We start from the raw sequence: 24,733 nt of genomic DNA on the forward strand, positions 1-24,733 counted from the left end.
CAGCAGTGATGAAGGGAATAGACTACTGGCGTAAGGACACATATTTAGATTAATAGAACAGAATATAATCCAGAAATATATGCATGGACATGCAGTGAGTTGGGTTTTTAAATAAATTTTCCGAACAACTGGATATCAACATAGAAAAAAATTAATCTCTCTTACATTACAAAGAATGAGTGCTGCCAGTAAGTAAAATTTAGGGGTTCAGTGGTTTGGGGCATCATGGGGCATCGTGACCAGGCTACAGCATCCTCATGGGTGAAGGTCTAAGTCATCCAAAGTCAGGCCACCCAGATCACCAGAGGTGTTATTAAGACTGAAGAGAATGCAAATGGGTAGTCGAGGGGTGTCTTCGTCAGCTTGGCTGCAATAACCAAATACCATAGACTGAGTGGCTTAAATGACAAACAGTTGTTTCTCACAGTTCTGGAATCTAGGAAGTCCCGGGCAAGGGGCTGGCAGGTTTGCTTCCCAGTGAGGGCTCTCTTCCTGGTTTGCAGACATCTGCCTTCTTGCTAAGTCCCCATATGATGGAGGTTGGATATACTGGAGAGGGAGAGAGAGTGAGAGCAAGCACACAGGCACTCTGGTCTCTTTTTGTCTTCTTAGGATACTAACCCCATGATGGGGCCCAGCCCTCATGACTTCATCTAAACCTAGTTATCTCCCAAAGGCCCCATATCCAAATACCATCACATTGGGGGTTAGGGCTCCATCATATGAATTTGGGGGGGACACAAACATTCAGTCCACAACAAAGAGGGTGATGCTGAACTTCCATTGCAGCCTCTAGCCCTACTGCAGAGTCCATGGCTGTGGATCCTTTCTTTCATGAATTTCCAACAGAAAAAAACAAAAGCCAGAAAAGCACACAAGAATCATGGAGAAGTGCTGTTCCTGATATACGTGGAAGGGATTGGAGGAGAATGAATTCTAAAAGTGAGTGTTCTAAATTCTAAAGTGGGCATTGTGGTTCACCACCCATTTACTAAACTAATTCTTGTTCTGTGAACCGTGGAGTACCGCCACCTGTAGGATACCTCACACCAAGTCATTCCTCTTCCCTGAAGCACACTGCCTCCCACAACTGTGAGCAGGCGTGTAAGTCCTGGCTGGGCTCTGAGTATAAACGGGCAGACTCTGGGGTAGTACCAAGTAGGCACAGATGTCTTTGTAGTACTTCAGATTCCCATTTTATATCACTTTAGTCCTAATTATGCCCCTTTCCCACTCCCTGACACTCATTTTTCATGGTATGTTGCCTTTTTATCATCTCTAAACACTCAAGAAAGGTGTGGAATAAACTCAGTCACTCTGAGGTACAAAAGGCTGAGATAGCTGAGTGGGCTCTACATTTTCTGCACCGAAAGAGTTTCTGTTCCACAAAAATAAAAGTTTTGTGAGCTAAAATAAAACACTAAATATTAAATTCAAGTATCAACCAGTGGGTGAGTGAATGAAGCCTTCCTATAGCACTTTAAAATTTTGTAACTGTTACCTCTTCTTGAAATGTGCATAAAGCCAGTTTTAGGACATAATATACTGAAAATACATAATGACTTTTCCCAAAAGGCTGTAGAGGAGGAAAAAAGGCTTTTTCCTTCTATCTTCCCAGGTTCTCCAGCTGTAATTGAACTGACCAAAGACAGATTAACAGGAGAAAAGCAGACAGCAGTTTATTAGCAGGTGTGTTGTGCACACACACGAGAATACCCAGACACGGAGTAACTCCAAGGGATGGTTAGAACTTGGGCTGAATAACATCTTGACAAAAGAACAATAAATTCTTAGAGAAGTGAGAAGACACAGGAAAAGGACTTCGAGTTTCTAGGGTGGCAAATTGTAGGAAGGCAAATATACGGAAAAGGAAAACTAATAGTAGATGAGGGCTGCCTTTATCAAGGTTTGCCATGGAGATTCCTCTGGTGCTGTCTCCAGGTTCATAAAGGTCTGAAATTGTCTCCAGTAATTAACTTCTGTCCTTCCTGGTAGAGACGAGAGGGGGACAAATTTGCAAATTTCTGTCCTGCTTTTAGGCAAATAGAGGGAAGGCAGAGAGGTCTTCTTGCCTCTGTTTCTCTTCAATTTCCTTCAGCTCAAAATAATCCTTACATCAAAGTAGCATAGTTTGGGGTGGCGTATTCTGATACTCTACAAGGCTGAGAGTTTTGTTTATGAAATAACATCTCTGAATGTGGACATTAAGAAGACCGCTTCTAAGAACATTAAATTGTTGAAGTCTGAATTAAATCCAAAATAGGCAATGCGTGCTGACACTACAAAAGACTTCAAAAGTCTCTTCATCTGCCAAATGTTTCCCAATTTGAACACGGATTTTATTTCTCTCATCAATGCCATGCTGTATTTCCTGAAACCTGAAAGACTGTGGTTGAAAACCAGAAGGAGCATAGAGTGCTACGTATTCTATGCAAATTTTCTGAACAGCACAACACACAGACTTTACTGAACAAAATGGACATTTTCCAGTGACTAAATCCCTAGAATAGAATGACTGGATTTATAATTTAGATCACTTGTATTTTATTTGGTGACTCTGGGGAAGGGAATTTGGGTGGAGATAATAGGTAGCATTTTCTAAGCACTTACCATGTGCCAGGCATGAGCCTAGGTTGTTAATATGGGTTAACTCATTTACTTCTCATGACAGTCCTATTTAATCTCCTTTTGCATATTTTTCACCTGAGGAAACTGGGAGCTATATAAGGATCATGGAAGTTGTCCAAGTTCACACAGCTAGTACATAGAGGGAAGCCAGTGAGATATGTGTGCTCAGCTTGGGGAGATCCTTGACATGTCACATTCTTAGCAGCCTTCTAAATTCTTTACTCACCATCACCATCTCATGGTGTACAATTTATCTCTCTCTCATTAACTCAACAATTTTTCATGACTTTTATATCACAAGTAGCAGTCTGCATCCCTTTAAAAAGTCTCGAATATATATATATGCCACATAAACATCAGTCACATGAGTTCCTAAGGTAATTACACAGACCCTTGATCAATCCCAAGGGATTCTGTGTTTTCTCCCTGTTCCTGCTTGGATGCTTTAATCAGTCTTCTTAAGTGTGAAGAAAAAACACCTGTTCCTCTTTTCCATCAAGCAGAAATAGGCAAAAAAGCAAAAACAAAACAGCTCATTAAAGCAACAATAACAACTGAACAAATAATAATATGCAATTTAAAAACAGAATTCTTTGAAAGTCCTTTCTTCTACTTTAACAAAAATGTTCACCCACACATCATGCTCACTCACACAGGGAAAATCGTGCAAAATGCAATACATTAGATAACACAAGCGTTGTCCATTATAATGAAATGAAACAAGTATCAAAGGCACAATATTCATAAAACACTTGGAATCTATAACCCACTAAAATTCAGGCTTCCAGCCAAATACTACAACAGCTTCAAACATCAGGCAACTTAAGGTGTATGATTTGAAATTGATAATGCATAATTTCCAAAGACCTCTAGATAGGCAAACAGTGGTGATGCAATGAGCTACTTGTGCCAAGTATTTATTTCTTTGCTGTCTGATTGCTCCAGCTCCCCTGAGGATAGGGGTCTATCACCTGCTGTTCCTCAGCTGCTAAGATCAGAGACTCTAACACAGATGGAGCACCTATGTTCTCAGGGCTGCTGCTTCACAGAGATAAGGCTGCGCTGGAGAAGTGCTCAGCTTTGGCTGCCTCCAAAAGAGCCTGAACAGCCATCAATAATAAAGAGTTACCTCTCGACTGTTATGTTAACCAACACTCCCTTGCACATGCAGGTGAAATTTGATAAAAGGGAGTTATTTAACTCACTTGAAGTGCCTGGAGCATCATTATTTCTGGTCTTTGCATTATCTCTTTCCTTTTTTTTCCTTTCTCCTCTCCCTGCCCCTCTCCAATCTACTGCCAAAATGCAGTGATTTAAGAACCCAGTGGAAATGCTCGGTCACATTTCTCCACCAGTTGGTTGCCTTGAATGCTTCTGGTGAGCTATTCTTTAGCCACCTTTGTCATTCTGCTGTCACTCAGGGCAGCATATCTCTAAGTGTGAGAACATCGCAAAACTCTACTATGCCCATTCAGAAACATGTATTATGCCCGGTTATGACCCTGCAAAGAAAATAAGCCAACTTCTAGAAGCCAAAGAAACATAGCTGCAAACCCTAGCATCATAGGAATTTATACAGTTCTTAATTTTATCAAAAGGCAAAGATGATTTTCCCAGAAATCTCCTAAATATGCAAATACAAGATCCTCACCTGCTTCCTGCCACTGGAGAGTGGCAGAATCAGATTGTGCCACTCTATAGTATTTCACATGATTCACCAGTTTGACCAAATATCATTACTGACAACAGCTTTTTTTTCTTCCTGTGAAGCAGCACATGGGATGTGCTTAGCTTACAATGAAGGATCAATTATTGCTGTGCACTACCAATGTATTTTCAGTTCCTTTGCTCCTGGCATGTCCTTGTGTATGTACCATGTTCTGTGGCTAATTTCTCCCCTCAGCCTAGGGACTCCGGGAATTCTTGAACAGTAAGTTGAGACGACTTTTATCGGTACACCTCCACACTGAATGTTTTGGCAAACAGTGGGCACAAATGTACCTTACTATACAGAAACAATGATCAGAAATTCACCTTCACGGGATTTTTAAATGGTGAACTGATTCAATATGCAGTGCCTGAGTTAATACTATATATTTATAACCCAGATATTCTAATAAATGTTTCTCCCATGATTTCCTTAATTTCTCTTACAACAGTAGAGTCCTATCTTTTATTTTTGATACAGCATTTTGATTCCCCCGTAAAGTCCAAAGTAACCTGTTTCTTACTGAAAACCATCGTTGTAGAAAAAGTTAAACATGGCCTCCAGAGACTGCCCCACGTGTGCACATTGTGTCACGCAAGTGAAAGAATCTAAAGGGAACTTCGTTTCGTTTCTTCTTTTTCTTAAGCTTATATCGATTTACCTAGACTTTTAAGCCACTCTGCCAAATGTAAATTACAATTCGCATTGCAACTTAAATATTATTACTAACTTATTAGAATTATTTTCAAACATTTGTGTATTCATGTAAGTGTATATATAAATTTTAAACTCCAGCTTAATTATAAGGTGTTAAGGACTTTGCAATTCTTGGGAGGAAATTATTTTCCAGATGAACGCATTTCTAATTTTACATAAAATCCAATTGGAAAATAGCACTGCAGGGCTCTCTCAGCACTCCACATCTTCTCCTGGAGACCCAAATGCTAGGCTACAACCTCGTTTCTATGATTTTCTCGAATCCCAAGGCTTACTGGAGGATCAGGTTTTCCTCTGTAAAGCAATATTTTATAGCCTAAGCATCTTTACCCTTTTCCCCAGATGTTCACAGTTTCACACCTTGAGATGGTGGAGACCACCAGGCTCTTCTAGTCCACACGTCTCTCCAGCTTGACATCCTCCCAGTGGATGCTCCAGCGCATAACCTCCGGGAGCACGGGTTAAAGCAACAGTCGCCAGTGGTGTCCTGTTTGACACAGTGTGTCCTCTTTCCTCCACTAACTGCTACCTTTAGGAGTAAAAGCTCTAAGAAAATCTCCTTGTGGCCTATGATTTCTCAGTAGCCAGAAAGCTCATTAATACTCTCTTCACTTCCTGTTAAGGATCCACGGTAGGCATGATTTTACATGCAATCAACATCCTCTTGTCCAATGTCATTAATACCCATAAGGGAAGATATAAGAAAGACTTTCTGTGAAGTTAGGAAGCATAGTCCTCAAGACTATCCTTATTTCTAACACCGATTGCAAGCATGAGGTTTCCGAAGACCACCCTCGGGTTTGACAAATCACTAGAAGGATCTATGAACTTATTGAAAGCTGTTATACTCACAGTATGGTTCATCACAGGGAAAGAATACAGAATAAATTCAGCCAGGAAAGAGATCCATAGGGCTGAGTCAGGGAGGGTTCCTAATGTGAAGCTTTCATTTTCTTTAGAATGGATTGTATTACCCTCCTGGCATCAACATGTGACAATACGGGCAGAATACTGCCAACCAGGGAAGCTCATCTGAGCTTTAATGTCCAGAGCTTTTAATGCGGCACCACATTGGACTTTGCACACGGCTGACCTTTAGTCTCCAGCTCATTGGAGGCTGAGTGGACACCTTACGGCCTACAGAGAATTTCTAAAGGAAAAAGAACTCGATGTAAAACTTGTGTGTGTATTTGTGTGTGTGTGAGAGAGAGAGAAAGAGGGAGATGTTCTTTTTGATTTGTTGTTGTATCTTATTTAATAAGGAAGTTAAAACCTATTTTATTAAATCATGTCAAAAGATATATCTCCAAAAGCAGTCAACTCATTTTATTTTCACTTATAAAAGATTTCATTTCTTTTATCTCTAACTTGCAAATTGTATTCTGGCTATCAGACCTACTAGTTTTAGCAATAGATAATCGTTTCTTTCACTGAATATATGAGAAAACAGAATCATGTTGTATAACAAACTAAATAAATTTATTTTTCATTTTTATTTTTGATTCTTATTTAATAATGCTGAAAGACAAAAGTATATGCACTCTTAAAAGTTTATCAAAGGAATATTATGTATTTTTTCAGGTCCCTTGCTTTATAAATGACAAATTTTAGTGACACGCATTACATAGTCTTATTACAATTACATAATGAGAAATAGCATATTGATATATTATCTAATTTTCGTAACTTACAATAAAATGAATAAACTCATTATATCAGATATACAACATTTTAGTCTTGAGTGCACAGCATTTACTAACCTACTTTCAAGATGTGCACCATGATGTGTTTCTCAAAATTTTTAATAATATTCCTCGAAACGTATAACTCATTAATGCAAATTGATAGATGAAATCGGACTTAATGTGACAAAGAGAAAGAACTGGATGTTTGGCTTGAAAATGAGAATTGGCTCTGCTAATTGGGTTGTTTTGTGGGCATTCTTTACAAATTGAATGAGCCTAATCTGCGGCTCCAAAATATCTGACAAAAATATCTTTAAAGTTCAAGATAAGAACATTTAAGAATATTAAATTTATAAGATTGTAACAGGATTATAGTATCTTCATTACTGCAACTCTGTATCAGTCAAGATTCAACAGACGACATGCTACAGTTAGAATTTTTGAGCATGGTTTATTTACAAAGGGACTAATTAAAGGAGAGTAGTGGTTATAGAGGAACCACAAGAAGTAAAAGGGTAACCAGGGCCAAGAGCAGTGAGGCTGTCGCCGCCACTTAGCCAAGGGGACAAGGGAAGGGAGAACATATTGAAACCTGGAAAGAGAGTGAATCCGACAGACAAGCCTGCCTGTAAATGAGCACTGACCTTTGGTTAGGGACGCAATCAGTCGGAGGCAGACTTGAAGTGGAAGGACCCAGAAGAATGAATACGCTGACTTCACTCACTTCTCTCCTTCAGATCTCTTGCTAGGGCTTCCTATTAGCTGAAGCCAGAGAGAAGAGAGAAGGCATGGAAGCCCACTGACTACACGATACAAGTCAGCACATCGGAGGAGAGAGCGGGAAAAGAAGGAGAGTAAGTTCAGAGGGGCCCACAGAAGTTACCCAATACCAGCCCTTTCTTAGCGTGCTAAGTAAGATGCATCTAAGAGAAAGAACAAGAGGTACAATAAATTGTCATTTGAAAGTAGCGATAAAATGTTTTTGAGTATTGCTTTGCAGTGAGGGTTCTCCAGAGAAACAGCTATAGGATATATATGGATACATAGAAAGAGATTTTTTATGATTGTGATTAATGAGGCTGAGAAGTCTTATGATCTGTTGTCTGCAAGCTGCAGGCCCAGGAGAGCTGATGGTGTATTCCAGTCCAAACCCAAACCCGAAGGCCTGAGAACCAGGAGCACTCTATGGCAGAGGGCAAAGATGGACGTTCCGGCTCAAGCAGAGAGCACAGTCAGCCTTCCTCTGCCGTTGGTTCCGTTCCGGCGCTCAGTGGATTGGATGAAGCCCACCTGCATTGGGGAGCGCCATCTTCTTTACTCAGTCTACTGATTCAAATGCTAATCTCTTCCAGAAACACCCTCACACACACCCCAGACATAATGTTTTACCAGCTATCTGGTCATTCCTTACCTCAGTCAAATTCATACATAAAACTAAGCATCACACCTCCCCAAAATCAAGACAATGGATGATGTTTATAACTGGGTAAAATGGGATTTGTAATTCAGGTTATTTCATGTTCTTTGCTTTCCACAAATCTGAAGCATAACCTAATCAACTTGCCAACGGATTTATAATTAATAATTTTTGATCATAGACTATTATGTTACTTCAGCATGTAATTCTGAAGGAGTTCAAAGAATTGTGTGACATTGTTCAAGTAAAATCCCTTTCATTCCTATGAATTTAATCATATAAACACATTTCCATTCTACTTCAAGTAATAAAATGAAAAATATCAGTAGGATGGATTGGAAACTGTCATAGTCTAGCAATAATTCATATTTATCCATGGATAAGTTCAGTAATCAAAAAATAGCTTTATTAATTTCATTAAGATATGCATTCTAGAAAGTGAATTTTGTGTTAAAATTACTTATTAAATTTGTAATATGTTTATGCTGAGACAAATTGTGTACTAATAACAATTATAATGCGACTCAATCCAGAAGAAAAACAATTTAATAAAGTCCTATACAACAAAATATAAAATTGTAGTGTCTATACATATTCAGTGACAGAATTAAGATGGGGTGTTCAATATAAGAGCTTTAAGCATAGAACAATATTGTATCAGCATGTAATTTAGGTGTGAAAGTGAAATGGAAATGTGAGTTCAAGATGAAAAAATAAAAATAAATGATTTCTGAATTTTAAAGAAGAACTTATTCATATGTATTTTAAATGGTTTTGATGAGGATTTCAAATTATTATGCTCAGGAAAAACAAAAAAAGGAATGATAACTCTCTCCTGCCAGGATTGATCCTGAGCTTTCCGACAGAGCACTGAAGTCTGGTAACGTCCATCCGTTAACTGCATTCCCTCTGTTGTCTCTGATCATCTATGCCTGGAAAAGCTTCCACAGGAAGTTTGTCAAACCTTCTAAAAATTTACCTGTTTTGTTTGTGTTTCTGAAAAGTTTTTAAGTTTTTTAAGTAAAGATTATTTCTTCACAAAAGTCTTATTGATTACTGTTGAGTTTGTTTTATTTTCTTTTTATTTTATTTGTATTGTGAGCAAAATACTTTTACATTACCGTTTTAAAAAGCCAGTTATTTCTGATAATATTATAACCCTGTGGGATAGAGCAAGCACATGGTATAATCTGTCTTGCGTCTTGCTGAGTTCTCTCTGAAGTTTGGCTACTATGCTAGTTGGTGCACCTATATTTTCTATTTATTATTATGATAATAACAGTTATTATTATCATTTGTATTAATTTTCCATTATTTAGATGACTAAATTCTCTAATCTTCTTAATTGTATTTATCAGAAGAATAATGTGAATAATATTTGATGACTTGGCATTAATTTATTCTCTCTTTATAATGGATTTCCTGTTGATTCCTGATACTCTTTTAATAGATTAAAGATATTTTCTCCTATTCTTAGTTTGTCACGTGATTGATTTTTTAAAAATCAAGAATGCATACTGATGGTTTCGAATTCTTTTGTAGCATCTAAGGATATCTTTATATATTTTTATCTTTTAACCCACTAACATATTAAATTAGGTTTATAGATGTCTAGTTTTGAAAGATTCTTGAATTTTACCTCCAAATAATTCATTTTCACTTTCATCTTTTTATTTTGATTTGATATATTGTTATTGTTACTTCCAAAATCGAATGTTTATTTACTTTTCAATCATTCTTATTTTCTCCTAGAACATTTACGGCAATTTTCTTTTGAAAAATTTTAGCTGCATCATTTATTATTTGTATATGTTTTATTTCCATTTTCATTCAATTCTAATACTTTATGATATGTTTGATTTTCTATTTAACCCAAGCAATATTTAGAAACAAAAAAAACTTTGGTTTTCTTTGTTTCTTTTCTATTCCACTAATTCCACTAATACCACTGTCCAAAACAGAAAGTACGTAGAAGTATTTTTATTTTCAGCTTTATGATGTCATTGCATTTTCAACAGCATATTCCTAACGTTGTTATAACGGCAAACACTGGCTTACTTAGCAGATCGCTGTTCTCCCATTCTGCTTCCTAACAAAATCCTAACTTTGTTTTGACTCCAATGTCCCTAGTGTAAGAAGATTAATGATCATTAGTCTTGATGGTTCAAGCCCATCTCATTCTCCTGGACAGATCCTCGCTTTCACAGCTGTCCTTGTAGCTGGAGGTGGGCACGTGACCTCGTTCTGTCCTGAGCTGTAACTGGTGGTCTCCTGAGGGAACACCAGGAAGGGATTTCCTCTTAGATAATGGGGGCTGGGCCTGTGAAGATAGCTCTCGCCTCTCCTGCCTCCTGCCATTGAAAGAAATTTGATGTTATGACTGCTGCAGCTGTGGTATTTATTTGATATTTCACAGAACAACCAGAAAATTACAGAAATATTGTAGCAGGAACAGGTATTTCACCCTTTTCTTCATAGCAGCCTTTCTGAATTTTAGCTGCTTGGAATAAGGCCAATATATGCCAACTTTTCTTGATGCCAGTTGCTATCAGGTCATTAAGTTCTGACCAAAGATATGCAACTTCTGATTGTTTCTTTCTCTCCCTTTTCTCCTATTCTTGTCCAGAGTGCAGAAAATATGGCTCTAGCTAAAACAATCCATCTATTCTACAGGGTGAATTGGGCATGGAAGCCACAAAACAATGGTGCAGTAAGATAGAAGCAGGCTAGATCTTTGGAGCGCCTTTCCGGCCATGAACTGGTACCTAAGCTTTTACGTAATAAAGAATTAAATTTCCATATTTTGATCTTCATTTTAATTTTGAGTTTCCTCTCCCTTAAATCTAAAACTAAACTAATACCAATGCTCATTCCGATTCCTGATTTTTTGAGTCACATAATGGAAAGAGTGACTGCTTAATTTCTGGTTCTCATTTAGTGAAATGACACATGTTTTCTTGCGTCTTGCTTGGCTTTTTTGTTACTTGCAGGCAAATCATTCACCATGGTTAAAAAATAAAAGCTTCACAGAAATACCCATAGACTTTGATACTTGACGTCATCAGTCTTAACAAGTTTTCTACACAACAAAAAGAACAGTGCCAATAACTTATTAGGTTTGATTCTGCGGGGATGCAGTCTGAAGCAACATCGTGCTTGAAAATGCACTTACTGAACTGTATTGCTGATTTTCATAGGCCAAGCTTTTAAAGAGGATTAGCCTCTTTACAGGATGATATTTAAACTTACATATTTCATAGCTATGTTATGAATTTTTCAGCATCATGGGATAATTTCCATTTAATTTGGTACTTGACTTTGTATTTATCTGTGTTTGAATTCTAGTATTCAAAAGTCTATTTCTAGCCCATTATGCCCTTTGTCTTATGATAGAGCCCAGATAAAAAGCTCTTAATTTTTCTCATTCAAACAGCTGGATTTAAATGGCATAAATAAAAGGTGTGATCCAATGTAGAACATTCTTTTGAGCCACTACAGATCACGAGGATTATGACTGGAGAACCGAATTTACAAAGTTAACATGCATAAAGTTAATTCTTAATTAATTTCATAAAGAATGTTCAAGGGGTAATAAGTAGCCCAAGGAAGACATTTGTTCAGAAAAGCAGGAGACCGTTTCCTTTTCCAGCGAATTTGTATTTCAGGGTCATTCTACATCCTTAACAGGCCATTCTTACCTCTTCTTGAACGTCTCAGAGCTGTGTGTATAAACAGTCTGCTCTTTCACTGCCTTGAGCATGCTGGAGGGTAGTCAAGCTATTTGCTGATCTCTAGCTATGTTTTAACAAAACTTTATTTCATAAAGAGTCCCTGGGCTCAACTCTGAGGCATTTTATGCGTCCTCTGATTGATGCTTCCAGGCACAGCTCTCAGTGATTTAGTAATATTTCAATCCCTGCTAAGTTGTTTCGCTGTTAGATACCCAGTGTGTAGAGCTGCCAGAATATGTGTATTCCTTGCTCTGTGGCCAGGGACTGATTTAATGGTTCCTGAGAGAATTTGATTGTTTGATGGCTCTCCCCACTCCCGTGTCTGCTTTCTGTAGTTTCACAGAAAACTGATTATCTTTGAAATCAGGCCTCCTCCACTGATTCTTCTCTCACCTGAACTTTTTTTTTTTTTTCCTCAGAACATGGAATTGAAAGGCAATCACACCTGATTTTGAAACTAAGTCCTACTATTATTTAACTTAGGCCATGATACTGACCTCTGAGCCACAAGTTCCGTAAAATACACGGGGATAAGTAAATAAGGTGATGCAACTGTGCCAGGCACATTGCAAACACTGAAGGCTCAGTTTCTCTACTTCTCTTTCCCCATGGTGCAGTTATCAGTAGTCCTTTTGTACTAAAGGACTCATTCATCAGGGGTTTTTCAAAACAAATGTAGTTTTCAGTCAACATTTATACTCATATTTAATCAAGTATTTGTTTCTCTTCCCTTTGTTTCTGACTTACCTGGTTGTTAATTTGTAACTCAGAATTTTCCTGATTAATTGGACAATTATGCATTTTTTAAACTGGAAATACATTGTTGAAATTTAATAATATCAATTTGTTATTCCATTGGGATGATTACATGCATTTTGGAATTTATTGAATATCCATTTTGATGATGAAGTCATTTACTATTAATTTTTATCAATCTGAAGTTGTCAAGCTTGTATTCAAGGTGAGTGTATCTCAGAATGCAGATAACATTTTATATTCAGGTTATGCCAAGCATATTTTTTGCTTCCCTTAAGTTTTAAACTTTGTTTTTCATGAGGTTGGAGAAATGGGCCCTTTATTATTTGGAGTGAATTGCACAATTTTCTATTATCCTGAGGATTTGGATTAAGTGACAAATTTTGTATTCAACAAGACTTTTTATGTCCCCACAATTACCTTAATCTCACCTGGACTTTTGTACTTAGACTTCAGAATTCACAGTCTTCTCTCAGTTCCATAGCAACATTGTTCTAGTTTTACATATAGGGGAATATCCCTCCTATATCTTGTGGGAAACCAGAATATTCCCTTAGCAGTTAGCCATGTAAGCTGCTTCAGCTACTGACCATTGGATTCATGACTTGACCCTTAACAAACCCAGGGCCTAGAAATTGTATGTCCTTTTGAGAATCCCAATGGTGGGCACCTCAATATTTTTAGAGAAATTAAAAGTAATTCACTTCTAGGAATAAGATAAGTTGATTGCAAATATTTAAAAAATTCAAAGCATCTTTTATTAATCATTGTTCAAAGATGTTACTGAAGGAACTCTTCCATAAAAAGTAAAAGTTTAGTGTGCTCCACTTTGGGGGCCCGAGTTTGTGGGTTCAGATCATGGGTGTGGACCAACACCACTCATTAGCCACGCTGTGGCAGTGACCAACATACAAAATAGAGGAAGACTGGCACAGATGTTAGCTCAGGGCAAATCTTCCTCAGCAAATAAAATAAAATAAAATAAATAAAAGATGAGGACTTCTGCTTCCACTTGGGGTGTATGGAGAGAGTTGCAAGAGGATGTCCCTCCACCCCAGCAATAAGAACCCAAAAGTCACAGTTTCTTAAGCTCATGAGCATGCAAAGAATTTTAACCCAGAAAGTGATTAGCCTGACCTTGAAGAGGAGGGCTCCACGGCTGCGTTTATATCTCATGAAACAGCAGCAGGAGGACGAAGAAGACAACAAGCTGTGACTAAGGAGAAAACAGTTAGACTTTAAATAAGGTGTTAAAGAATGATGATGGGCTGGGGTGACAGTTTAGAATCCTAGGGAGGCAGAGACAAGGAAAATCTGCAACTACCAGCCAACTCTCTTCCACAAGCTTCACTGAGTGTTTATGAGAAAGAGTGTGAGCAGCACGGGAGAGCTGAGTTTAAGATACTCTAGAGTATTTAAAATCTAATGACAACAATGGATGGTGAGATCTGTAGCATATGTGGAAGTAAATATATGATGAGGGCGCAAAGGACAGGAGGGTGTAACCTGAAGTGGACTGTTGTAAGATTCTTGTTTTGTTTATAACATGGATTATTTTTGGAGGTGGATTTGATAAATTAAAAATGCATAAAAGGAACTACAAAATAACTCAAAAGGGCACGACTAAAAAGTCAACAGAAGAGATAAAATAGAATACTAAAAATATCAATTCACTCTAGAGATGGCAGGAAAAGATGAACAGAGTAAGAAAGAGCAGACAGCAAATAGAAAACAAATGCCATTTGAGTGACTTAAACACAAACATGTCAATTATTTCATTAAAAGTAAATGTCATTTGGCTCCTCCAGAAAATTTACCCAAGACAGAGTTAGAAGCTCAAAATATTTACTCACGGTAACCCCCGTGAATAATAAAAGGGGGAGTCATTAGGAATAAGTAAGAAAAGCCTTCATGTTGTCAATGTAGGTTTGACACCAGGAAACTAGAGATAAAAGGAAAACGGACTGTGTAGAAAGAGCTTCAGATGGTGAAGTATTATTTTCTTCACATCATAACTGGGGCACATGCAGCATGACTTATCATTGATGATGTTGACCTCCAACACCTGGCCAGAGTCGTGTTGACAGGCTTTTCCACTATAAGGGCTCTCCCCTTCCTCTTCCATATTCTGTTCTTTGGAAAGCAAATCCTATTTGGTAAAACTCACATTCAAAGGGTATGGGGGAATTAAGCTCCACCTCCTTGAGGGACAAATATCTACCTAAATTATTTGCAATTTTTAAGTAAAGTACATTTGTCTCTTCTCCTTCGTTTATTTATTCATTCAATTACTTATTGATATCATTATGGGCTTATGGCTATTTATTCTATACTTTGAGTTATAATTCAATACCACATTCTTTATTTTGTTGCTCAAATTGTTCCAGCTTTGGCGACTGGCAGCTCTTTCAGGTTGACCCCTGGTGTCCCCTGGGCATGCCCCAATCCTTCTGTTTTTTGATGATTTCCTTACTTTCTACCACTATGAGATGCTCCAGGTTCGTTCTGTATACTCCCTGCCGCATCCCTAGATGAAGCTATATCTCCAAGGAGCCCTAATACCTCTTATTGAAGAATGGCTTTAGAAACAAAAATCTGGAGCTGGGTAGATTCAGCTTTACTGCAGTGTTGTTGCTTGCAGACCCTCTCGACTCACAGAACTAGGGAATATATGTATGTATACTAACTCCTGTATACACAAGTACTGATAATTATTTCTTATCTATACATCCTTAACTGTATGTAATAAGCTAAACATGGGTTCATACAGCTGTCTCTGACTCTGACCCACATGGTTCATTCCCCTTGATTACATGTAACTTCTCTCTCCAACAGTGATACACCTAGCTTACTGCATCCACCATCTATTTACTTATTTGTTCAATCCTACTATACATATAGAGCTTTTTCAGAATCGGTAACCCACGCCCCTGTGAGAAACAACTGGAGTACGGTGTTTAGGAATAGTTCCTTTTATCTTACAGTTTTCAATCAAACATCATTTTCCAAAGTTACTTTGATCAGCTCCTTTTCTGCCTACCCCTTTCAGTGAGGTCAAAGTTACTTTGATCAGCTCCTTTTCTGCCTACCCCTTTCAGTGAGCTATGAATTTGTAAGATGGCTAAAACCTTCTGTCAGTCTTCATTGTATTCAATATATTCTTCCGGCTAACGTTTAAAAAATTTGCATATCTTAAAGTTTACTTTTGTGCTGTGACGTTCTACGGGTTTTGACAAATGCATATCATCATGTATTCACTACTATAATATCATACAGCTTAGTTCCATCATGCTAAAACATCCCCAGCCATTCCCCTAGTCACACGCTCTCTCTTCCCCAAATCCTTAGCATCCACTGACCTGTCTTCCATCCCTATAGTTTTAACTGCTCCAAATTGTCATATGAATGGAATCCTTTAACATGCAGCCTTTAAGCCTGGCTTCTTTTAAATAAAAACTGGCACTTAAAGGTCATCCATCTTGTTGCATGAATGAATAACTTGCTCATCTTTATCACTGAATAGTATTCCATTGTGTGGATATACAGCAGTTTGTTTATCCATTCAACTGTTGAAGGGTATCTTAGGTGCTACAAATGTTTGGTTATTATGAATAAAGTTTCTAAAAGCATTCTGTGCAAGGTTTTTCTTTTCATAGACATAAGTGTTCACATCTGTTGGGTAAATGTCTAGAAGCGTGATTGCTAGATTGGATGAAAAGTCTAAGTGAAATTTTATAAGAAACTGCCAAAGTGCCTTGCAAAATTGGTGTGCCATTTTGTATTCCCGCCAGCAATGAGAGTCTCGGTTGCTATGAATCCTTGTCAGCCTTTGGTATTGTCAGTGAAGTGTCTGTTTGGATCTTTTGCCCATTTGTTAATTAGATTTTTGAGTTTTAAGTTTCTTTTATTTTTAAATATTCTGGATACAAGTTCTTTACCAGACAGGTAATTTGAAAATATTTTCTCACACTTTTCTTTTCATTCTTGGAAGTATGTCCTTCACAGAGCAAAGGTTCTAAAAATTTTTTATAAAATCCAACTTATCAGCTTTATCTTTCATGGATCATGCTCTTAGATTATGTCTAAAAGCTCACTGTCAAGCCCAAGGTAATGCAGATTTTGTCCTATGTTTTCTCCTAGAAGCTTTATAGTTTTCCATTTTGCATTTAGGTCTATGGGCTATCTTGAGGTAATTTTCGTATAAAATGTGAGCAGTGTGTCATTTGCTTTGCATATAGACATCTAATTGACTTGGGCAAAAATTAGTTGACTCTATTAGTGTGAGTCTAGTTCTGTGCTCTGTATTCTGTTCCATTGATCAATGTGTCTATCCTTAATCAATAACAGTTTTGATTACTGAAGCTTAACAGTAAGTCTTGAAACCAGGGAATGTGAGTCCTGAGGCTGGTTTTCTTTTGAAGAATTGGCTCTTTTTCCTTCTGGCTATTTTAGTATGTCTGCGTTCCCATATCAATATTGAATCATTTTATTAACAGGGTATCTACAAGAAAGCTTGCTGGGATTTCAATTAGGATTCTGTTGAATCTATAGAGCAAATTGAGAAAAATTGTCATCTTAGACTTTATTGAATATTCCAATTCTTCCCTCCATTGCTGTATACCAGAAAGGAACAAACGTATTTTGAAATGAAAAAGAAATGCCATCTGCAATAGTACCGAAAATGAAGCACTCAGGTACAAATCTAACAAAATATGTTAATATAAGTTTTGAACGATAAAAATAAATACAGTATGTTCTCTGATCCCATGGGAATTAAAATAGAAATCAATTAACAGAAAGATATTTTGAAAAAAACTTTATGGGAATTCGACAAAACACTCTAAATGACCCACGCATTAAATAAAAGAAAAATTACAAGGGAAATTAGAAAGTATTTAGATAGGAATAATGGTAAAAGAACAAAATATCAAAATTCATAGAGTGCTGCTAAAGTATTCATTACAGAGTAATTTCAAGTTTTAAATAAATATGTTTAAAAATTAAAAATTTGTAAAATTTTTGAACTATGCTTCTAATTTACGAGCTGAAAAAAATAGGTAAGAGTAGAAGTCATTGAAATTGAAAATGAACAAAAGCAGTAGAGAATATCAACAAAGAGAAAGCGGACTCTTGAAAAAGGTAATACAATTTATAATCCTCCGGGAAGCAAGAAGCCGTAAATTACCAAGATAAGGAATGAAACTACACATATCAACACAGATTCTATACACACTAACAGGATAATAAGAGAATATAATAAACGACTTTGTGTGAATAAATTCAACAACTTGGGTGAAGTGGAATCATTCTTTGGAAGACATAATTGGCACAACAAATAACTGAAAATCTGAATGGCATTACATATATTAAAGAAATTGAATTTTTAATTATCAAAGCTTCCCACAAAGATAACTCCAGACCCATTGGGCTTCATTTGTGAATTCCAAACATTTAAGGAAGTGATAATAATAACAATAAAATGCAAATTATTTTAGAAAATAGAGGAGGAAGAGTACTTTGAAATTATTTTATTAGGCAAGTATATCTTTGATTCCAAAACCAGACAAAGATAGACAAGAGAAGAAAATTACAGACAAATATGCCTCTTGAATACAATGTGAACATTCTTTTTAAAAAATTAGCAAATTGAATGCAATACATAAAATACATTACTAGAAAATGTAATTTGCTTCAAAACTGTAAGATGCATCTCATAGAGAAAAGCACTACAAAATAATTTAATATAATCACCACACTAGTAGAGAAAAAGAAAAAAATATCATGTGGTCACTTCAATTGATTAAAAAGATACGACAAAATTCAGTATTTGCTCATGGGAAAACTTTTCATCAATCTCTAGATATAGAAATACTCTTAAATGGATGAAGCAATTAAAAAGTTCTGCAGCTAATATCATACTCAGTGTGAAACAGTGAAGGCTTTCCTCCTGAAATTAGGAACGCAACAAAGGGTTTCTCTCACTTTTTGAATTCAACATTGCAAGGAGATCTTTGATAGAAGGAAAAGAAATAAGAGACTTAGAGATTAGAAGGAAAGAACAAACTGTCTTTCTTACGTGACCTATTGTGTATGTAGGAAATCTTGAGAAATCTAAGAAAAAATACCTGTAAGAATTAGAAGTGAATTTACCAATGTTTCAGGGCACAATATAAATACACAAAAGTTAGTTTTATCTCAATGCTATCCATTAATTGGAAAATAAATAACGAAGTCCACAAAATATCTACTACAAGTAGTAAATGAATTCAGTAATGAATCAGGTCACTAAGTCAATACTCATAAATTCATTGAATTTCTATATAATAGTAATGATCAATTAGAAAACAAAATTTTAAAAAGTACCATTTACAGCATCATTCAAAAACACAAAATACTTCATAGTATATTTACTGGAAGGTAGACAAGACTTCTTCCCTGAAAACTCATTGTTTAGACTCTAATAAAAATATTTTAGGGATGGAAGAGAAATGCAAGAAGCCTTAGTAAAGTGGAAAGATATACCAAGTACACTGATGAGAGGACATCATGTTATTAGTATTTCAATTTCCCCCAAATTGATATATAGAATTAACGTAATTTCAATCAGTATCCCAGCAAGCATTTTTGAAGAAACTGACTTGCGGTTTCTAAAATTTATATAGAAAGGAGGTAAAATAATTTTGAGAAAGGACAGATTTAAAGACTCTAGTTGACTTCAAGATTAACTACAAAACCATAGCTATCAAGATAATGTGGTGTTTTTGAAAGAATAGATCATAAATAAATGAAACAGAAGAAAAAGTGAAAAATAAAACACAACAAAAAGGCTACTTATATGTTTAAATGAGATAGTTGCCAAAGCAAGTCAGCAGGGGAACAACAACTCTTTTCAACAAGTCGTGCCAGAACAACTGTGTCTCCAAACGTTTCTTAAAAGAACCTTGACCTCTATCTCACACCACACTCACAAATTAACAGAATTTGAGCAATAGACCTAACATAGGAGCTAAAAGAAAAGGCTTCGGGGGGAAAAAATGGAAGAATATCTTCATGACTTTATTTGTAGAGGCTCAAAACTATTCCAGGATATTTTGCCTCCCTAAATTGAATCTCTCATCGTTTTGTGAAATAGAAGCACTGGAATGGAACAGAGCTCTTTCCAGGGCAATGTATTCAAAAGACGTCATTTGCTCAAAGCTATGCCTAAAATACAATTGTAAGAAATGGTTTGTAAATAAACATGGAGCTATTTAAAGAAAATAGAAATATTGATTTGAAATTGGATTCCTAAAACTACATACAAAAGCTTCAGTAAATTAATAGAAAGCATTTCTGATAGGATTTGATGAATTGTTACATGAATAAAGTCCTACTGAAGCAAAAGAATGATAAATTGAGGTTTTATTATTAAAATTAAGAAAACTAGGAAGAAAGAAAATTATCGAAATTAGTTCAGATGGAGAGAATAGGTGATATGATTTAAACAATTTTATCTGGACATAAATGATAAAAAGAAAATAACAACGTTTCTAAAGTTGGTAACATTTTCAATTAAGTGAGTCGTCAAATGCCATAAATCAAATAATCTAAAATTATATCAGGAAATATTCCAAAATCTCCTGTGTAAAGGAATTGCCTTGGTGTACTTCCAATAGCAAAGGGAATAAAATATATCTGGTATCAAAATCTTATATTCTAACTGAGGAGATGAAAGACACAGAAAGAAAGATTTTGTAAGTTGCATATGATTAATATTCCATGATTTGTGTGCACAAGTGCTGCAGGGGATAAGATAAGTTTTTTTGAGCTATGGTGTCTGGAAGAACCTTAGTTAGAAACAAATAGAATAATAATACAAGGATCGGAGCTCACAGAACTTATTTCTTCCCCTTCCCTAGGCTTGGGAGCACAGCTTACCGTAATAGCCTTCTTGATTTGTTCTCAATCCCAGGGCGGCCTGAGACTGCCAAACCGTAGCCCTGGAACAAATCCAGGCAGCAGCACACGTTTCCACATATTTACTCTCAACCATGGCAAGGGACTGAGTTCTTGAGATCCATTCCCCCAAAGTAATCCAGGAATCAGGCAGCCAGCAAGCCAACATTGGTCTTATCACACAAACATATTTTTCTTAGCGATTACAATGGAAATACAGGCTTTGTTTATCATAGACATAGCTGATATATTCTTACTATGGATTGATTTTACTCTCTTCAGTTTGCAATAGACTTAGGGAAAATCCACTAGAATAAAAGACAGGAGAATTGAACTATGATGTTCACTCTTTCATTGACTAGTGGTCCGAACTTCCAAAAGTCACTTAACCTCTTTTTTCATTAGTTTATTTTTCTAAAAAATAGAAGATAACTATCTTAGAGTGTTATAACTAAAATTTAAATTAAATAATGTGAAAGCAAGCATATGTTCAGAATGCCCAGTTTATCTCAAAAATGTTTCTTGACTGCAATTTAATTTAGGCAACTTTGAGGTTACCTCGAGATTACATTATCATCTTGTTTGTTGAATCTGTAAAGCAAACAAAATTTATGTGTGTGTAACCACAAGCCCTCCAGGACCAGTTTAACTTACCCTGTCTCTTATCAACAGAGTGATTACAAATTCCCTTCCAGAAAATGTGCAAAGTCATGTAGCCAGAGCATGTGCAGAAGAGGAAATCTGGACCTGCAATGACCGTGGAACCAAAAATCCTTCCCCCTGCAAGGAACTAAATGACTGGGACACGAGCAGAACTGGAGTCGGACTCTTATCAGAAGCGAGGGGGGTCTCTCAATCAGGAAGGTCTGGTGTTAGCATTGCTTCCCCACCTCATCAAATGTTTAGAAACCCATCATAAAAGTTTAGAACCGCATCATAAATGTTTAGAACCCTGTCATAAATGTCTAAAACCTTACCATAAATGCTTGAAGCTCACCAATCAGAACCCATTCGGTTAGCATTTCCAGCCTGTTCTCCCAAACCTCTTAAATTTTGCCCCAAATCCTGAATTGAGGAGACAGATCTGAAGGCACATGTCCCCTGTTCTCCCTGCAGGTCGATCTCACAGAGTAAAGCTGATCTCTTTTTCCCAAAGTCTGATGCTGTAATTAATCGGCCGTTTATGCACATTGGGCAAAAGAACCCCAATTTTGTGTGGTAATATGTGTTGTGTTTGGCAGTTTCTATTCACCTGCAATAAATATATTTGCAATGCCGTTTTATTGAAATCATCTTCAATATATCTTGTACGACAATGATATCTATTTGTAAAAGCTATTGATATTGGTAATATAGTTGCCATTACTCTTGTATTTGGCACCAAGTTATTATGGAAGGATTATATTTCAATTTATTCTAATATTTATTGTACCCAGGTAAAAATTTAATTTTATGGAGATAATGCCTTCAATCAAAAACAGTGTTTCTATTTGTGATAACCTTAGTCATTATGGCAGACCAATATTTTCTGGAGCAAGATGCCTTTCTATAAATCATATGACAAACATAGTTTAGAATCAACACCACAATAGTGTTAGCCACATCATTAGCAGCCTTATCTTCAAATTACAGAATTTAAACTAAGGTTTAACATGTATCTTTCACTCCATTTAAAATCTCACACAAAAATCTAAAGCACACGTCACGAAAATAGAAAACATAAAAAAATAGGTGATAGATTTCATTTTGCCATGCAGGCCAGTACTATCCATGCATGTAACATCAGAGTTGAATTTTCTTGGTTTGAAACGCCCCATTTCCGATTTTCATACATTACACTAAGCCATCATAAGTCAAACCTGCATTTGCAAGTCCAATGACACTATGATCCTGTCAGCAGTGAACAATGCTGATCAAGGAGCCATATGTCATTTTGGGATTATTTCATCTCACAATGATCATTTCAAAGTTGTTCATGCAACAAGGGAAGGATTTTCATAAGAATACATTTTTGAATGCTGTTTTATTCTCCAGTTGAGTGCCCATTTATTGTTTTTTTTCCCCTAAACCCCAATGGAATGTCAATATGTAAATAAGTCATTTACCAAAGGGAAGAGGAAATAAAAAATCCCCATACTCGGCACTAATAAGATTTCAGATGAGCCCCTGGTAGTAAGCAAATGAAAATGATAGATATGTTTCCTACATCCTCCAGAGAGTTTCCATCTGACCTAGTTGCAATGTACATTGTTGAGTGTGTTTTCTACACACGATTCTTGAAAAAAGTGTTAAAGGAGATTTGGAAAGTTTTGTGATTCCTAAACACATTAAAAGAGAAGTGAGCTAACTCAGGTTGAAGAGGGTCAATCAAAATAAAACATTGGTTTTACAAAATTAGGAAAAAAATCCAGTAAAATGTATCTCGGTGATCATATAAACATGTATAAAAATGATAATTAAAATTCCTGATGAAACATAACGTAAATGTCTAATTTTTTTGTTCCCGGGAGTCAAAAGCATATAGAAAAACTGGAAGATAGGAAACAATAGACTGAAAACAGAAAAGTATACATCTCCAGAGCTATCCTGCAGCTAAGGCCACTTGCAATCAAGGCCCTTCTTAAAATGACAGCCAGCAGGTGAGAACAAGGAGCAGAGGAAGAAGCGGAGGGTGTCCTCAGGCCAGAGGACGCAGAGGGCCCGCCTTCCCGCGACGGTTCCGAACTCCAGCTCCCTACCGACACCCACAGAGCCCAGCGGGTGCCGGATTCTGCCCACAAACCATTTGACGTTAAACTCCTCCAACACAGAGTGGGTTTTCAAGAAATAACGCACTGCCATCTAGGACCTGCACTCTGTTATAGTGGAAAAAAGGCTGGGGTGGGGGGTGGGGGCGGATAAGACTTTTGTGGTTCTCCCTCTCAAGGACCTCCTTTGAAATATGAGAAAAGCATTTTGTGGAAATGAAATAAGACTGTTTAGAACAATGTGAGAATTCAAATAGCTTTGTAAGAAAGAAGAGCGCTGGTTTGTCACATAGAGAGCACATGGCACGGATCATTGACATTTCAGTCACAAACGGGAACTGGGTGGGAGGCAGACGGGGGTCGGCTCCGCTCCTCGTAAAGCGGGGTTGAGTGGAGCGGGGCTGTCGCTAGCTCGAGGGCAAGCAGGGGGAGAAGTTTGTTGGAGAAACAGGGCAATGATTTGATATTATAAATGCACTAATTGGGATGTTCTCAGCTACTTCTCGTTTCTTGAAAAGTGCTGCTGCTTGGCTCGGCTCGTAACCCCCTGAAATCCAGAGGGTGAGTGTTTCGCTGTGTGGAGGTTTTGAAGTCATGCTGGGTGATGAAAGACAGAATGATGAAGGATAAATGTGTCCATTCATCCAGTCAATGTGTTAAAATGGCATGCCACGTAAATTATCGAGGGATTGCTTACAATAATCATAAGGAAATCCTTTTTGAAGCCTCCTGTGGGCCGGGCACTATATTAAGATCATAACCAAAATAATGGTTAATTTTTGTAAAAGCCTTTATCAAATTAAATATTTAGTCACAAACATGTTAAAATCTGAGTAAAGGCATAGATTAGAATTACAGGAGAAAAATTAATATGACCATTATCTCGGACTTTTGAGGAAAAGAAAATAGAGGCAGGAGTAAGACAATGATTGGTGACAACATGTAAACTATGCGTTCTAGAACAACATCATCGTGGAGAATCAGGGCTGGTTAATAAGGACGTGTATTTATCGAGCACTGAGTCAGCACACAGAAAGAGCTAGTTCTGGTTTACACCAGATACTGTGCTCAGAGCTTTGATACTGTGTTTCACTCAATCCGAAGAAGAGCTCTAGGGGCACGGGTTTGCTGTCCCTGTTTTCCAGACAAGCAAAGCCAGGTTGAAGAGGTTTCATGACTGGTTCGTGTTCACACAGCCAATAAATGATGAGACGAGATTGAGTTCAGATTTCCTTGACTCCAAAATTTATTCTTCTGTCTACTCAGCTATGCTTTTCTGCATTGTTACAAGTCATCCTGGGCTGTCGCTCCTTGAGGGCATATTAAGCAGTGAGAACCTTAAAGTAAGACTTACTCTAAACCCTAATCTCATGTCTGATCCTAACCCTGTCCGTTTCGGAGTATCAGTG

General features: G+C 36.9%; 1 long non-coding RNA gene across 1 annotated transcript; it reads left to right on the forward strand.

The window, feature by feature from the left end:
• The first annotated feature begins 981 nt into the window (after nucleotides 1–981).
• On the forward strand, nucleotides 982–8,897 carry LOC139084869 (uncharacterized). Its single transcript, XR_011542720.1, has 4 exons — nucleotides 982–1,104; nucleotides 5,396–5,684; nucleotides 7,476–7,592; nucleotides 7,855–8,897. It is a non-coding gene; the product is annotated as an uncharacterized lncRNA (long non-coding RNA).
• Nucleotides 8,898–24,733: the final 15,836 nt, after the last annotated feature.

Source organism: Equus przewalskii, chromosome 1 (genome assembly GCF_037783145.1).
Source record: "Equus przewalskii isolate Varuska chromosome 1, EquPr2, whole genome shotgun sequence".
Classification (NCBI taxonomy): domain Eukaryota; kingdom Metazoa; phylum Chordata; class Mammalia; order Perissodactyla; family Equidae; genus Equus; species Equus przewalskii.